We start from the raw sequence: 17,876 nt of genomic DNA, 5'->3' as shown, positions 1-17,876 counted from the left end.
AGCCCCACCGAACACAGAGTTTCAAGGGCGTGTTTGATGGCGAGCATGCACGTCATAGCATCTCGCGGAGGTCGCGGATTCCACGGAACGCTTGGATTTCAATTCTGAAACTTTATGGGCATAAAGTTCCCATAACCTTTTGATGCGAAAGGTGCAGTGACATTTCCAAAGTCGTGCATTAGATGTTCGATTCCAAAAATTTGTGGGTTTATTGCTGTTATAAACATTTGGCACCAAACCTGCATTCACATTTCTAAAGTCGTACATCGGACCATACAAACAGACACGCCGAATCAACTCACTGTCAGACAAGTTCACAAAGCACACAGCAAGGTGCGATGAGACGAAGCGCTGAGGTGGTTCATTTGTGCCGTCATGTCAGAGAAAAGAATATCAACATCTTTTTCCCCTGCGCCAAATCATCCATGTTAAGAAACTAACACCAGCAAAGGTAACTAAGTTCTCGTTTATTTTTCTACTTGGACGTTTAATCGCGAGGACACGTTGAGCCTCTTTTTCTTGTCTTATTTATTTTTTTTGTTCTCGCTCGCTAACCGCGGGCTGCCGATCCACCCAGACAGAGCGCATGCGTTTTTCTTGTGCTGAATCGACCACCCCGCGGCGCAATAAAGTTTTTCCTCCTCCTCCTCCTCCTCGATGACGCGTTTTTTTTTTTTCTCTGGCCGACTGGATTTTCACCTGGTAGAGTTTTGGACGCTGTCTGGCTAGCAGGCGTGAAAAAGAAACAATGCATTGTCGCTCGCCGCCAGCACTGCGGTGACTCGACGGATTGCAACGCGTTCGCTTGAGCACAACCTCTCCGGAAAATTTTGTCTCACCGGTGTAGCATACAGAGCAGTACGCGTGTGGTTCTCTGCGAACCAAACGTCTCACGTTTTCTTCGATATTCCTTCGGTAGCCACACTAGGTGCCCAAAATAGGCATTCGATTGTAGCCAACATGCTTACCTTTGCATTATTTCATTTCGGCGCCCCCGCCCCTCAAAAGAAAAAAAGACATTGTTGCAGCGTAGCGAATTGTCGCATGGTGAAAGTGAGATTTTGTTACTTCTTTTGCGGAAAGTAATGAACCACGGGACGCTCCAGTTGCCGTAAACTATTATTATATTATTGCGATAGCAGCTATATGGAGACTCCAGGCGCATTCTTGCCGTCATCGTCGCCCTCATGTTCCGTATAAATAAAGTCCAAGGGCGATAACATTGTGACCGCACGCTGCATGCTCTATGTGCGAGTGAAAGAGTATGGGGGGGCGGCATGGGTGAGCCGGTAATGGTGGCAAAGTCTTGTGTTCGCAAGTGAGAAAAGCGGGGAGGAAGCGCGCCGCCTTCCGTCACGCGTGGTAAATTGGGGAAGTAAAGGGAGGGGAGGGGGGCTGCGATCATTGAATCTGTGGTTGCGCAACATTTTTTTTGCCGTGTTTGACGCATCATATATCGTGACTTCCTCTTAGATACGTAGATTTAATGGAGACTTATACGTATATTTAAATATCTTGTTGGGAGGTTTTGTGTATATGCGCAGTGAACTTTGTTTCCAGTGACACTTTTTTGCCCTTTGATCAAACTGTATCTTCACATTTGAATATACCATTGTATATTCGCATTTCTAATGTGCGAGGGCGAGTTAAGTGAAAGTGAGCCAACCGGCCCCGCGCAATAATGGTTCTGTTCATTATTTGCGAGGCATGCGCATAGCACAGAGGCATCTCTCATTTACAAAAGTGACATGCAGGGGTGAGGATGAATGCTATTTAATGATCTCATACACTGGGCTGAACATGGTTGCGTGACATAATGGACACTCCAAAAGTTGAACAGCGTGGTGTGGTGGGGTTTTTGACAGATGACGATGTTTCCCAAAAAGAAATTAGTCGCCGTACGGCTGCCGTGTGCGTTGTACATTGCACTTCAATGGCCAGTGTGAAGCGTTGGAGCAAACGGTTCAAAGAAGGACGTGAAAGTTGCAAAGACGATCCATGGCCGGGCCAAAGCCACCATGAAATCACCCCAAATACTATTGCGAAAGCTGATTAGACAAGAACGGAGGGTAAGCATCGATGAATTGGCAGGGCGTGTGAACATCAATCATGGTTCGGATCACACTATAATTCATGAACATCTCAGTTATCGGCTCTTGTGTCCGCAATGGAAGCCCAAGATTTTGAACAACCGCCAGAAAATGGAGAGGTTCGGTGCTGCATTGACTCCTCTAATTCGGTATCACGATGAGGGTGACGACTGTTTGTCTGCAAATGTGACCGGGGACGAATCATGGTGCCCCTACTACAAGCCTGAAATACTACGGCAAAGCTTACACTGCAAACATTTGAATTCACCAGCCCTAACGAAAGCAAAGGCCATCATTTCTGCCGGTAAGTTGTTGTTGACTTTTTTTAACCGTCAGGGGCCATTATTGATAAAATTTGCCAAACCTGGAGAAACTATTAATTGTTTCCGATATTGTGAAACGTCGGATCGGCTGCATGGCAAAATCAAGAACAAACGACGTAGAAAATTGAGCAATGGGATCATCTTGCTCCCCGACATTGCCCAACCCAACATCGCTGATGTGGTTAATACAAAACTGGCAAAGTTCAACTGGGAAACGCTGGAACATCCGCCATACAGCCCAGACCTGTCGCCTTGTGACTTCCACATTTGGGAGCATTTGAAAAAAACTGCTGAAGGGAACCAGATTCGTGTCGGACGATAACGTAGAGCCAGTTACAGATTTTTGAAGCAGCAACCCAAAGAGGCTTATCAGACGGCAATTACGCGACTCGTTAGTCAGTGGGACAAATGTCTAAATGCTCATGGAGACTATTTTAAATAATGTACCCCGTGGGTCATATATTCGCAATGGCTCACTTTCATTTGACTCGCCCTTGTATATTTTGCAGAATTCCTGCTTTTTATATGTGCTGTCTGTTTTGACTATAACTTCGGAGCAATTACTCGAAATACACGACCGGTGACAGCTGCTCCTGCGCAATACATTCTAACGGAGGACAGCGTCATTGACATTTTCCCCTGGTTATTGCATTTGTACAAAAGTGTAAACAAGGTTATTGAATGACACAGAGAGTTAGAAAGAGAGAGAGAGATGCAAATGAGAGAAAGGCCGGGAGGCAAACGAACTTTCATTCAAATATTTGTTCTCAACTTGTGCGTGTCATGGCCTTTACATTTTTCATTTCAGAGGCATGCACTGCTTTGCTTGTTTCAAACTGATATCGTTCTAAAATTCGTGCGACATTTACTTTGCTTATTAAATATACAGAAAACATGGAAGCATTGATATCAGTTATTTGGGGCACAATTTTGAGACATAGGAGTATATTCTTTTATAAAAAAGCAGATATTTTACTTGTATTGAAAGTGCGTAGTGTTCAAGAATTCGTTTGCAGCATCTGTGGCAATGGCAACACAGTTATGATTAATGTTTAATGTATTTCATCCCTCGACTATTTCTATAAGGAGGAGGCTGAGTAACAAACCCAGCCCCCCCCCCCCCCTGAACGAAATTTCTGGCTACGCCATTGGCAGCAGCCTGTTAGCCCCGGCGCAAGGTGGCAACCGGAGGCTCGCATGGTTGAACTCTATGCCCTTTCCTACCCTTGCTTTCTTGTTCCTTCTCCTGCGATTACGCTTATCGTGACAGGTGCTTGCCATGTGAATTCGTGCCCTTTCTCTATGCAAGGGAAACTAATACTATAGAATTCATGTAACACCTCTCTGCTTCCAGATAATTGCCTGCTCCATCGCGCTTCATTTTTTGTAGTGGCACCTCGCCTTATTCAGCGGTGCCGTGACTTAAGTACAAGGCCAGGACCACACACTTGTAATCCGTCCGGTCACCCGACGCCTTAGCGTCCTTCAGGAGAGAGCTTTTCCTTACTGAGAAAGCTATTTCCTGACGGACGCCGGGGCTGTGACTGTGACAGGGTTAGATAGATTACAGCTACGTGGTCAGGTCATTAGTTACCGCCATTTTCAAGCAACAGTTTCCTGCGCGCCATCGCGCCTTGACGCGCTAGAGGTGACGCCGTCTTTATCACCTGGCCAGATAATGAATATGTTCAGCTTGGGTGCCTGCCTAGGAAGTTCAAGCTATACACGTGTGTCTTGCTGTTGATCAGGTTAAACCGATTGACGCAGTCGTAAGGTAATGTATGGATACGATAATCTGCACCTTTGCAACGGACTTATAATGAAGAATTAATGCTACGTGCTTGGCCTTTCATCGTGTGCTATACCCTGGGGCGATGTTTTCTTCATAAAACATGCTTTCTTGCTTCCATTAGCCAACGTAGACGACATTGATAACAGATAACTCTTGGGCTGCAAGAGTAAAATAACGACTGCAAAAGGCACTAAAGCACACAAGATGGTCGGAGAAAGGTGGAGACAAAAAAGTGTAGAATTAGCAGGCACATGGTGGGTTCCGTTGGCAGAATTCATTGACTGTTGGCGATTCTTACAAACCAGTAACATTACTGTAATCGGTAGAAGGAGATTCGATGTAGAGTAAAGGAGCAACCTTCTAACTTTAGGTAAGCTAACACGACTAAAGCGCTTTCCTGAGACAAAGCGTGGCCAATTATAATACTTATGAAAATCTAACGCATGTCCTGCACCACGTTTTGTAGCACACTGATAACGGCCCTGCCACTGGCAAGACCCGGAGACCCCCACCAAGCGAGTCGTGTGACTATGGCATTTTAGGGTGTCACTGTTTCGCTGATTGGCCTTTTTCATTGCACAATTTTTATTGCACTGCCTCCAGGATCGGCCCTCCTTAGCAAGCGACAAAACGACAAAAGAGATGTCCGGAATATAAAACGATTGGGCGCTTGGAGTTGCATATTTGTTTTTTCAACATAGCCTCTCACCTGCATAGCTTTAGAGGTAATACAGACAGGGCTACATAAACCGATTAGGTATACGCGTGCTGTTCTCTGTATGAGATACTCACCAAGACAGCAGCAAGCAGCACCAGCACCCACGGTCAGCAAAGTCCAAGATCGCTTGCAAAATAGATTTGCTTTCAAAATGCTTTCAAGAGATTTCAATGCATTTAGGTCGACATGTATCAGGGTGCGATCGCTTAATCGTTCGGGCGAAAGGTCAGCTTCTTTTTTTCCTTAACGTTCACTCTTAATGATTTGGTGTGGATGCTCCTGCAACAACATGGCTGACCTTCAAGCTTTAAGTGTATTTATTGCCATTGACCAACAGAATCCTCCTCTTATCTTAATTTGGTGCGAATCAAGCAAAAGTGACCGGCTGCTACATCCGGTATAAGTGCAGCTGGCCGCCTCTGGATTTCTAAGTCCTGCCGACACTGCTGCTCCCTGTCTATCGCCAAAGGGTGAACACCACGAGCGTCGGCCGCAACTTTGCTGAGACTGCAGGAAAGCAAATTCTACAGCCACTGCAATTTTCGTGGCCAGGCAAAATCTTCTTTTCTTTCCCACGCATTATAGCTTGTTCCAACATGCACCTCTGCAGACAAGTGCAGTTCCCTGTTTTTCTTCAAGTACAGACAATATACACCGCTAGCATCACATCCTTTCATACCTGCTGGTTGCAAACTGCGGTGTCACATTACTGGAAAACAGGACTGCACCAGCAACGCATTTTCCCTGATGTCGTAAAGCAACCTCAGACAGACGCACTAGTATTATTATCTATATAGAGGTGATAAAGCGGGTCCAGTCTCTTTTTTTCTTATTTGACTCTTTCAAATGCTTTACAGAGTGCTAGCACACTAAAAAAAGCGCCATAAAGATAAGTGAGATCACTACGGCTGTCATTCTGACCCGGACAACAGCCCTTGGCTTCCGCAGCTTCCCTTCAACACGACGGCATTTCGCCGCAGCCGGACATTGTTAACTACGTCACGGGGATGCTCGCGCCTTCCCCCCTACAGTAAACACGCCTCGTAAGCTCTAGGATCAACAAAACTATTCAGCGCAGCATTATACGTACAGTCATTGCGTGCTTGTCTTCTTGTGTTGATTGTGACTCAGTTTGAGTAACGCCGTCTTACGGTTTGATTTGCTGAGGGAAAGAAAGGAGGCGCATGGACTTATATAAGGAGCTGAGACGCACCTCGAAAGCAGTTCCAGATTACAGCTCTCTTGAACAGGTGCGTATAAGCCAGCTTTTCATTGTTCGGTCATCCGAGACTAGCGCTTGTAGTGGCTAAACAGTACGTTTTCCTTAAACTGAAATTGGAACCCCAGTGAGCTTCCCTTATGTTCTTGCTCGTGTGCGGCGAAGGGCAGTATATTCAGCGGTGCTACGAATGGTGTTACAGCAAATGACTTGCGAGATTGTCGATGCATTTTCATAGTTGCGTTTAAAACAACGCATTTATTGTCATTAATTGTGTAGGCTTCCTGCCACAGAGAATACTATAACTGACATATTGACTAGTGCAAACGATAAAATTTAAAGAAGCATACTCAGATACTCTAGGTAAACAGCGACTGCCATCCATACACATTTAATAACTCACACACCATTATATTTATTTTTGCTAACAAGGCTCCAAGTGCTTGCTTTGTGTCTTGTAAGTGCTGCCTTGTTATTTTAATGAATATTCACGAAATATGCTCTTCTGCTAGAACTTTAGCAATTTGGGGGAACGTGCACTCCGAACGCGGGTATGTATAACAACGGTTTGCAAATGTGCTTTTAGGTCAATGACCAAATCAGTACAGAAACTAGTGCTAACTTGACGAGTAAATATGGCTGCAAAAATAAAGAATGAAGACTTAGTTAAGTTGCTATGGGCGCAATTAAACGTGGTAATTTTATTATCGCCTAAATTCGCGTGCGAAATAATCAAAGAATGGCCTCGACATCGCCCAATGCCTCATGAAGTTATTGTAGAGCGCGGCTTTCTCTCGCAAGTGTATTATCTTGAGGGCCCCCAAACATTCACTTTCTTCGGCTCTATTGCTGTGCACCCAAGGCGTTATCGAACGCTGCTGCATTGTAAGGAAAATGAGTCTGGAAAAAACAAATGCCTAAAAACGTATTGTTTGAGTGTACCTGTTTTGTTTAAAATATGCGTATGATATAACTATATGTTTTGTATGAAAAACACCAAACAATCTGATAAACTTAGATACAATATGTTTTCTTCCTGCGAAAACTGTCGTGCACATTTATTTTTCAAGCTTCGAAACAGTCTGTCGAAGGTACCTTTAAAGAACGTACTCACGTAGTGGGCTGACTAAAGCTTTACTTTTGCTACGGTTTCTATAAAGAATTCTAGTTTGCTTTCTATTTTGTGTGCGTATTCGATAAGAAGGAAGGACATATTTGCGCAATTAAGTTTAAGCCCAGCCTTCTGTATGTGTGGCCAGGTAGTCCAGTGCTACATTGTTCAGTCGATGAGTTGTGCCCTGATTACGCGTACCCAGAACGCAGCACGATAGTGGAGCTGAGCGCATGATATAATATTACCATCGCTATATTTAATCCGCGTCTCAGCTGCATTTGCTGATGAATCCGACGGAGTAGTTCTTGAGAACTATGATATTATTACTAAAGTTATTTCCAATCAACAGTAGAAGATACAACGCTCGGATGTACGCGAGACGCAGTCGTGTTTCTCGGTAATAAATGACCTATGCATTTCAGACAATTATTCTACAGGATTGATACGTTTATTTCCTTTACAAATACAGAACACTTTCGTTCTTTGCAATCGGCTGGGGCTCTGTACCGAAAAGTTATTGTTCTCTACTGTTTGAAGCTTCGGCGAGTAGTTAGTTCGTCAGGTCCGTATCTATTGCACAGGCTTGATAACAGAATAAATGGGCGTGCTCTTTCCTGATCAGTGTTTAAACTTAGAACAATAGGATGCCTTTCATGCGAACGCACTGTTACCGGTTCTGCAAGCAGCAGCAACCTAAATAACGGTATTAGGCACAGAATAGCCAGACTTTGTGCCCTTGTTTTTCAGTAGCAAAGGGGTTCTCTGCCAATATTTGATGCGCCATGACCTCTCCAGCTTTCTCGTTCAGACCGTCGATATACGCTAGCAAAGCTAACGGCCAATACGCATGAACTATTTGGCCCCACTTGGTGATGTTTAAGATACTTTGCTTATTTTACCCTCGCAGGCACCATGATTAGCCCCAGGATCATCATAGCAGCGCTCGTAGTTTTGGCCCTGATGCTTGTGATGGCCAGCGCCCAGTTCGGCCCAGTCATGGGGCCCGCCTACGGAGTCGCCGCGCAACCCGCGCAGCCCGCACAACCAGTGTACGCCGCTGTACCCGTGCGGCCGATATACAAGGGGCCGTTCGGAGGCATGAGCCCGTACGCGTACGGAATGGGACGGCGCTGAGCTCTTCCAAGACATCGGGGCCACGGGTGTGTAGGTCATGAACGCAGAAATCACAAGCGCAGAGCTGCTGGGACAAACAACTGGAACTTCCTCAGTCATATACAAGCTGCCCGGTTATTAGATCAACTAGAAGACTGCACTGCTTTGTATACGAATTATTTTTTTCAATTCTCGTTAAATAAATAAATGCACCACTCTTTACTGTACGACCAGACTGCGTTCATAAGCGGCGCGTAAGCAAATTCGCGCGCCGACATTGGTATAGTACCGTTCTCTTCCATCTCTGCTTGCCATGTAGTGCATAACATACAGGTGAATGCTTATACGCAAGTCAATCTTCTGGCGTTTATATAAGTGTCTACCTATTTGTGTCTCCGTGCCATGGGTTCATATCGTCTACGGCGTGAGCTGTTATGGGCTCGCTCCAATAGGCGTTTCGGTTGGCGATGGTGTCTGCCACCGCCACCACCGCCGGTGTCCGGTATCCGTGGCAGCTATTGCTGGGAGTGAGAGAAAAAGTTAGCGAGTTCCCTCCGGGATTGAACTCGGGTCACTGCGTGGGAGTCAGCTGCTCCACCACTGAACCACCGCTAGCGCTTGTTCTGTCCTTTATTGCATCGAATTATGAGTATACTGTCATTCGAAGATAGTTACGTTACATTTGGACACAGATGGAAAACAAATACACACGAGCTACGTAGTCCAATGAAAGTTTGAAATTGGGGTATACGAACGAAAGCGTCCAGATTCGAAATACATTCAGGGACGGGATCAAAGGTAGCAACCACACTACGCACTTGAGCAGCCTCGTCTCGAAAGACAGACCCTGTGGAGCGAGGTGGTTCGGCATGTCTGTCATAATGAATAGAGCCTTAATAACATAAACAAATCATATGGTGTATTAATGGCTGCCTTTTTGAAAGGAACAAAACCAGATACCTTAGGATGCGAGATGAAGGTCTTTTTTTGTAGTCCTTTGCAAGATATACCACAAATGAAATGCGTCGCGGCAAAGAATAAAGCAATGTTCTATTGTCTCGGATTGATTGTAAAGTCTGTAATTTGTATTCTATGGTACATATAATTCTTTTTCCTGAAGTTATGTTTTAACTGGCAGCATGTAAGTGTGCAGCTCAAACAAAAATGTTTTCGCTTCTAGCAAGCAGCCGAAAAATGTCCTATAAGCTCGTCCTAGCGCGCGGGGAGACACGCGATGTGACATGCGTGCCGCGTAGCGTTGATACGGGCACATTTACCTGTGCAGTTGCATAGTATTACACAACGTATAACGCCCTGTAGCACACACACGAGTAGCGGCACAAGAAAAATTGCATCAGGTTGAACGCCATACAGCAGATGCACAGTAAGCGGTAAAAGGCAGGAATTAAAAATGTTTAGGGAGACAGATGTGTACAAGATTGCTAGAGAAAATATATTCTGTAGCTGATTAAATCAAGTTGGCTAAGTGATTATGTCTCTGCCCCGTTTCAAGCGCGATGCCAATAAATCATCATCATCGACAGCATCGTATCGTGCCACTTGCCTTGCGATGTGAGATGCGCGCCGCGTAGCCTTATACGTGCGCCCTTTCCATTGCAGTTGTCCATTATTGCACCAGGTGGCACGCCATGCAGAAGTTGCATAAGTTGCGGTACAAGGTGAACTGATCAGTCTTGAGGAAGAAAAAGAAGCTTGCGGAGATGTTTCAATATTGATTTAATAAAGAACATGTGTCGGATATACCTGATTAATTCAAGCAGGCTAGGGTGTCACCATCCCGTTTCAAAGCTTGTGCCATTGAATTATCGTCGTCGTTATTAGCATCGCATCGCGCCATTTGACACGCAACATGTGTACCATGTAGCATCTATACGTACAAACTTTGCATTGCGGTTCCGTTATATTCCACCAGGTATCCCCATATGTAGCAGTTGCATGCTGCGTGTAGTTGGAGCCGGTTATTTCATGCAGGCTGGGCGACTATTTGTCACCACCCCGTTTCGAAGTGGATGCCACTAAGCCATCAGTATCATCAACATCAACGTAATCTGCCACTGGTCAAGTGATATGACATGTGCGTCACGTATTCTGCATACCTGTGTTTACACTTAAGTGCACGTTATGGCGCCTGCCCGCAAGGTACGAACCGCTGCTGCAGAAGGCCTGCAACCAGGCTACGTCGGGCTCAGCAGGGAGCTGTGCAGAGAGCAGGACAAGCCGCAGCTCGCCGTCGACGCCGGTCGGACGGTTAAGATTATTCTCGTAAAAACGACGCGAAGTGACTTCACCGCGATGACCTTGGAGTGCATGGTGCCGAAAATGGAGCTCCTACGGAGCCTCGTCTCCCGCTTACGCTGTGACTGCGCTGCGTGTGCCGCGCTAGCCTGTGACTTTTTTTTCTTGGCTAACGAGAAGACAGCGTACAGGTGGGTTAGTGAAAGGGTGATGACACCGACTGCGTCTCCTTACGCCGATTAGCACTCCTTCAACGCCTTATCACTGAGCTGACATCAGCGAGCTAACAAAAGATGCATGGTATTCTACAAACAGAAGTGCAAACACTTGTTAAGCATATCCCCATCCCGGCAATGCTATCGCTTTAACGTACCCATGTTCTCGGTTCTCCATAACCTTTTTTTTTACATATACTGTTTCTTTAGCTTGATGATACACTTCTGTGCCCGGCGTTGCTGGAAACAAAATATTAGCTTTGTAAGCACCTTGCAACAGGTCGTATGGCAGCATCTTCTAAAGACTTGAAGCAATGTCTCCTCAACCCTAGGCGCCGCTTGAAGTTTTTTTGCAGGACGCACAGCATTCCCTAGCGCGGAAGCGCCACTCATTACTCCCCTTTTACGAAGGCGAATCAGAAAGCTTTTGCCCCTATGTTTTTTTAGCCAAATTACGGCCGTAAATGCAAATTCAACATGTCCATTCCCAGCAGTGGGCCTTTTTTGAACCAGCTCGCCTTATCTGCCGGTAGCTACCCGGCGCGGCACTGCTGTCCGTGGTTCGAGATGGTGGCGGTGCTTCACATCTTCACAGCGTACGAGCAATGAAGTGTGATTCGTATTCTATGGAGCAAGGGATGAACGCCCATAGAAATCCACAGGGAAATTCAGCCAACAGTTGTTGTTGCACACTGTCCTGTCTGGTGGCTGCCATCAAACACAAACACCGAAGGATTCTTGATGCGGAAAGCGAGGCTATTCTCTACGACAATGCGAGGCCACGTGTGGCAATCAGATGAGCCGACCAGCTCCAGTCATTTCACCGGGAGAGGCTGGACTACCCACCATGCCATCCGGATATCGCCTCCTAATGACTTCCATGTTTTAAGTTCGCTGAAGGAGTTCCTGACAGGAGGGCGACTCACGTGCAACGATGAAGCTAAGACAGCAGTCCGACGGTGGTTCCACGGTTATCTGGACGAATTATGCAAAAATTTATTGCAGTGACGGGATAAAGGTCTGAACCAGTGTGGGGCCTATGTCTAGAAATAGTGCAAGATACGTATAATAGTGCGTATATTTGTAACTGTACCTGTATGCACCTTATTTTGGCTAATAAGAAAGATGGGCCAATCCTTTCTCACTTGCCCTCGTAATAACTGTCCTTTAGCCGAACTGATCATCTAAATTATTTTTTACTCCGAGTAGAACCTCAGGCAACCATTAAGTTATTCTGCTGAATACCTTAATTTACAGTCGTACAATCGTACAGCAGGACAATTATCGCGATTTATTTGATTATGTCAATTTAAGTGGAGAATAATGAAGCGCGTCAGATACTGTGGCAGCTAGGGTGAATCTTATAAACGATTTGGATACAAATAAATCTCGACCGAAAGATAGAACGACACTGAGAACTAAACGACAAACCATATGATGCGTGAGTAAATTACAGCCCAGCTTCCAACCAATCGTCATGGACACTGGAAACAATACACGTGTCTTGTGCTCGCCTAATGTAGCCCATCTGATACTATATACGACAGGTTTTATTTGTTATCTGTACCAAATTTTTAATATTGCGTTTGGCAGATATCGCACTTAGAACCCTTGAGTTGGATCCCTGAAGGTTACCCGCACATTACATTTTAATGTAAATATTACTAATGAACACAAACTTTCTCTAATTAACAGTGTTACTAACTTTTTCCGGCACATATTGCGATCAAATAATTGCAGCCTGTCAGTGTGCGAGGCATATCCACATGCAACGAATGATAAGGATGGTACCAGTTTTCAGATACACACTCTCAAGCTTGCAGTGAAAATGCACCGTTTGTATGCTAAATGTGTAAAGGTATTTCGTCGCACACTTTGTCAATGAACATCTCGATGCTGATGTGATCATTAGAATTCGTTACAAGTAGATCCGACTTTGAACTCACCTGCTATAGTTCGTAGGCACGTGTGTCCTAAAGTGCTCGCTTAAAAACATAACTAGTAATATCGTTTGAATTCATCGAATATTTTTTTATTTATCATACAAGTGATATCTGCATCCTTGACTAATCCAGCTCGATGACTAGAGCGGTGCTGTCTACCACAGGCGATATGTGAAAATTCTGTAAAAGCTCAAGAAACATACTCGATAATTAAAGCTCGTTAGCTGCCTCCCCACCTTCGCTGACTGTAGGCCTTTACTTTTCCTGTCACGTACCCTTTCCGGCTTTGCATTGCTGAAGCCGGCAATGAACACTTAAGCGAAATTTGCACTTTGTAATCCATGTGCGCTTTAAGTACATCTGTGTATGTGAGACGCCGTGCCTAAGTTGTTGGCCACCGGCATGCCTGGGGAGTCTTTTGCGAGCCTGTTCAAGGACTTTCGTATTTTGGAAATATTGAAGCGGATGCCACTGCATTTTTCTTTTTCGCTGCTTGCAGAATGTGCGACGTTTCTTGCGCAATTATCGCCCAAGAGGAATAGGCGGCACCACACCTACGGCTTTCAACGACGCCTGAAAGGCAGCTAGTAAAGGAAAGAAAGAAGGTACGGTTGAATTATGTACTATAGGTTATGATTCTGGTAAGCGAATGGAAGCTTAGAGGCGCATCTTCATATGTAGTTTATATGTGCATGTTGTTCAAGGCTGCCGTGTTTTGTCGACTGAAATATGCCCTGGAAGCTGCTCGCAATTGGAAGAGTGACTTCTAATGCCTTGTGCGAGGGCATCTCAATTTATTGCTTATAACCCATTCTCAAGCAAATCCATGAAATCACCATAGTGACACGCTGTAATACCTGAGCAAGCGTTTCAGAAGGAGCCGCTGTACCGGCAACGCATGAAGCTTTGTTCCATTGGACTTAATTGCTATGCAATGACAAGTAGTGCCGTCTGCGTTGTAATTAAGGCTTGTGTCTGGGCAGCCGACGACATCGTTGATTTTGACACTTAGAACCAGTGAAAACTAAACTAGACTAATACGTATGGCGACGAAACAGCACCAATCATGGTGGCGCCAACATGACGTTTACGCGTAGCAGGATGGTCAGCTCGCAACCGCGTGACATTGTGCTGCCATCTCTGGCCACACGCGCACTCCTAATAGATAGCATCCATTTTTTTATTTTATTCACACGGGTTGCCATATGGCAGAATGGGCACAAGTATAAATGTAATCATGAAGCTCCAGTTCATGTGGACACTGGAAAACGAGTTGTGGAATGTTTTGCGCACCCCTCATATAGCCATCAGGTTGGCGAGTTGTAAAATTCACTTCCACAAGTACAGCGCGATCTCAATAGCTCGAATTCAAACGAGCCCAAAACATTGTTGGAAATAAGCCTAAAAGAAATTTTAAAAAAGTATTCACACTATGTCCCAGTTTTTCCGGAAAATTACCGATGAATTTGTAGTTACAGACGGAGCCGAAAAGATGTCCACGTAATTGGGCAGTACGAAAGCACCAGTTTCGACGACAAAATCTATTCAGCAGCTGTTCTTTTTATTAACACTACCCTACGCGAATTTACTTATAGAATATCCCTCTTTGTTGTGCTTCATTGAAATGTTACCTGCTGAAAATTTCATCATCGTCGAGGCCGTGAGTGTTTCATGTTTGCCCGTCACGCAGCCCAATGCGCGTGTCCTTGAAGTTCACCGCCTTGGTCTCAACGAATGTGGGAAGTACAGGATAGGCATTCGCTGCAGAAGCAGAATCACAGAACTTCGGATATTGGACCTTTTATCCCCATGGAAGACTCCAGGTTAGAGCGAATTCCAGTGGTTCAGAGACTGGTCCTGTCAGACGACATCTGGCAAACGTATTACTGCAGCGAGAAAAAGGTTAGTTAGTTCAGAACAACATTCATTTGGGCTAGATGGTGCATACTTGAATTAGGAAGAAACAGTGCCAACTAAGATGACCACGAGAGAGAGATCGGCACAGGACAAGCGCCAACACGCCATAGGCACAGAATGGCGCTTGCCCTATGTCGTTCTCCCTCTCGTGGTCGTCTTAGGTGGCTCTGTTCCTTCCTAACTCAAGTAAAAGTAAGGTTCGCCGTGTTTCGGCGACTTTTCGTCACCAGTGCCATTGCCACTGTTATCAATCCGTCGTCGTGCCCTCATCCTCAGTTACGCCGTTGCCCATATATGAAGGGGAAGAAACAAAACTTTGTTGCTATCGCCACCGGGATGCGAGCTCATGTCATCAGCCGATGCCAACCCCTTCTATATTGTGGAGCTTTGGAGTTTATGAAAGACTGTTCAGTGCTGGGAAATTAAGCGGTTCAAGAGGTTGGACAGGACGGTGGTACTTGCGGTCCCCTCGAACATAGCGGTAGCTGCTTCATGAGAGTAATTTCCTGAAGAGATAAAGCTTTTACCATTACCGGTATTTTGATGAGTACGCGTTTCTTCTGATGTTTTGTTGTATTAGTCTGTTGTGCTTCCGTGTTCCATGACCGAAGAAGTTAGAAAGAAATTACGTGAGATACCCAGCGTGAGATCGATGTTCGAGCTTCCACAACCAAAAATATGTGGCACACCGTTCCGGTGTCATCTAGCAACGGAGTGAGCCACTGTTCACGCATAAATGTTGTCAGTTGCCCTAAGTGATTCATCAGTTGGTGAGACTTATGTCTCAAAACAACGCGCCTTACTAGAGACGCCTCCCGTTGAAGCGGAAGAAATAATTCAAACAACGCAGGCACTTTTGTGTAGATAGATAACTGTGCACAAGATCGATTTTTGTTGTTCACAATAACCGATATGTGGTCATAGTGGCTGCGAACCGCATCGGCGATTTTGATCATTAAGTCGAAATGCTTAAGTTGCTCATGGGACGAAAAATCCTTTGTCCGGCGCTATGGCACCAAAGCCCAATGAAACCGAAATTGATGGTGCCACCATTGCAGGCCGAACCCATGACGTATGGTAAGAGTCGAACCTACGACTTTTGCTGGTAATTAGGGCAAAGTTAATTAAGGCGCTCGAACCCACGACCTCTACTTGGAATCGAACCCTCGACCTTTGGTGGTGCCTAATAACGCGAACAAAGTTAAGAGGCACGAAAATTCATTGGCATCAAAGTTAATGATGCCACTATTGATAGTCGAACCCACGACCTTTGGTTGGAGCTGAACCTTCAGCCATTGGTAGGATTTGAACCGACGACCTCTGGAGTTCATTATGGCAAAGTTAAATAAGGCACAGTTATTTAGAGTAGAGTTAAATAAGGCACTGGAACCCACGACTTATGATGGGAGAAAACGAGTGATTTGAAGTAACAACGCATTCGAATCAGAATGTCAAATAATTTAATTAATGTCACGTGAGCGTTCAGGCTTTAGCTTTCATCCTCTTTAGCGCATGTTGAAGTGACTGTCAAGTTTGTATCATAATCAAAATCAAAATAAAATGTCATAGGATTCACATCTTTTACCTTTTTCTTTCGAACTCAAAATATCAGCAAATTTGCATTTGTTGATCAAAGCTGTTTCACCTATTCCATGCATATACCTCGGAACTGCATCAGTAAAGATTTATTTTCAGCGTGCGCAGAGAGTCGTCGGACAGCGAATAGGTGGTGTTCAACGCTCGCCATTTGCGACGGCTCCCTCAGAGTAATATAAGCTAATCCTGAAGCCCATACTCATGTGTATGTCAGCCGCGAAAAACATATCCAGGAGCCGGAGCACGTAGTGATCACTATGTTTTGGGCAGCAACTGTAGTTACAGCGCAATCATAATTTCATTCTGCATAGCTTTCATGACATGTACAATATCTCTCCTATAGCGGACGTTCAAGCATTCATTTCAGGCGCATTCTAGATGACAGAAACATAACATTTTCGCCCCACTTTTCTTAAATATTCTGGATTCTTTAAATAACAAGGCGAGGATTGACGCATTGTATTTACGGCGTCGTAAAGAACAAGTAGTAAATCGACACGCGAATCTTTTTTTTTCTTCTGGGCAGAGAACGTACATGGTAAAGATGTAGTTGAATATGTTGTGATTTCTTTGTTTCGAATGCACTAGGAGTGTAGTTCTAAAATTGAAGCACCTTCTGCCCCGTGATCAAGAGCTGAAAACGTTCTTAGACAAGAAAGAACTGCAAGCTTAACACCAGTTGAAGAAGGCAAAGTTTATTTTCTGTAAGGCCTCGCAGATGCATTTTTTTTCGAAAGGAACGTATTCCGCGGGATTGCGGCCCTCTAGCCTGTAACAAACCCGCCGGACTGCACCTTACATCGGCCCCTCATCGGGAGGTGTTATGTGGAATGCAGCATTTATCCTCTAAATCCGCCATGACCTCCTCCAAATCCACGTCCTCCTCCAAATCCGCGTCCACCGCCAAAACCACGTCCACCGCCGAATCCACGGCCACCACCGCCGAATCCGCGTCCCCCGCCGAATCCGCGGCCGAAACCTCCATGTTGAGCCACGGCGATGGTGAAGACAAGAGCCAGGACGAGGAGGCCGACCAGGAGGACCTTTGTACTGATCATGATGGGGCTGCGAAAATAGGAGAAAAGAGGAAATCTGCTTAAGCAATAACTCTTCCATTCCTGGGCTTGCAGGCCCCCGATTTGCAAACGAAAATTGTGACTAAACTGTAACCTGTTAGCTTCAATGGGCCAGACCAGAGTTCAGAACTCCATGCATGCACACACACACGCACACACGCATACACACACACACACACACACATATATATATATATATATATATATATATATATATATATATATATATATATATATATATATATATATATATATATATATGTATGTATGTATGTATGTACAATAGCGTTTACAGAAATAAGTGTGAATGAAAGGCCGTGCACGTCCGCACCAATAATGCTACAGCAAGGCATTAGCCACAATAACATCTTAAGTGAAAAGGTCAAGTGAAAATAAACTTCAAATGATGTGGGTGACAAAACTGTGGTAATGACATTTTAGGTCTTTGTGTAGGAGGGGGGGGGGGGCCTCTGCTCCCTCTTCAATATTCCGGAGATCACGCTC

The 17,876-nt window shown here is 45.1% G+C and overlaps 2 long non-coding RNA genes across 3 annotated transcripts in view; one reads left to right on the top strand and one right to left on the bottom strand.

The window, feature by feature from the left end:
* Nucleotides 1-5,856: 5,856 nt before the first annotated feature.
* On the top strand, nt 5,857-8,596 carry LOC142580057 (uncharacterized). The gene is made up of 2 exons (XR_012827551.1): nt 5,857-6,173; nt 8,164-8,596. It is a non-coding gene; the product is annotated as an uncharacterized LOC142580057 (long non-coding RNA).
* An 8,379-nt stretch (nt 8,597-16,975) lies between these two features.
* The window catches only part of LOC142580056 (uncharacterized), a 66,712-nt gene continuing 65,811 nt past the window's right edge, over nt 16,976-17,876 (bottom strand). For both annotated transcript variants that reach the window (XR_012827550.1, XR_012827549.1), the window contains one exon: nt 16,976-17,361. This is a non-coding gene — a long non-coding RNA (uncharacterized LOC142580056). The remainder of the gene's footprint in view (nt 17,362-17,876) is intronic.

Source organism: Dermacentor variabilis, chromosome 4, assembly GCF_050947875.1.
Source record: "Dermacentor variabilis isolate Ectoservices chromosome 4, ASM5094787v1, whole genome shotgun sequence".
Taxonomy (NCBI): domain Eukaryota; kingdom Metazoa; phylum Arthropoda; class Arachnida; order Ixodida; family Ixodidae; genus Dermacentor; species Dermacentor variabilis.
Note: the sequence above shows the minus strand (reverse complement) of the source record. Positions and strands in the feature narration are given on the sequence as shown.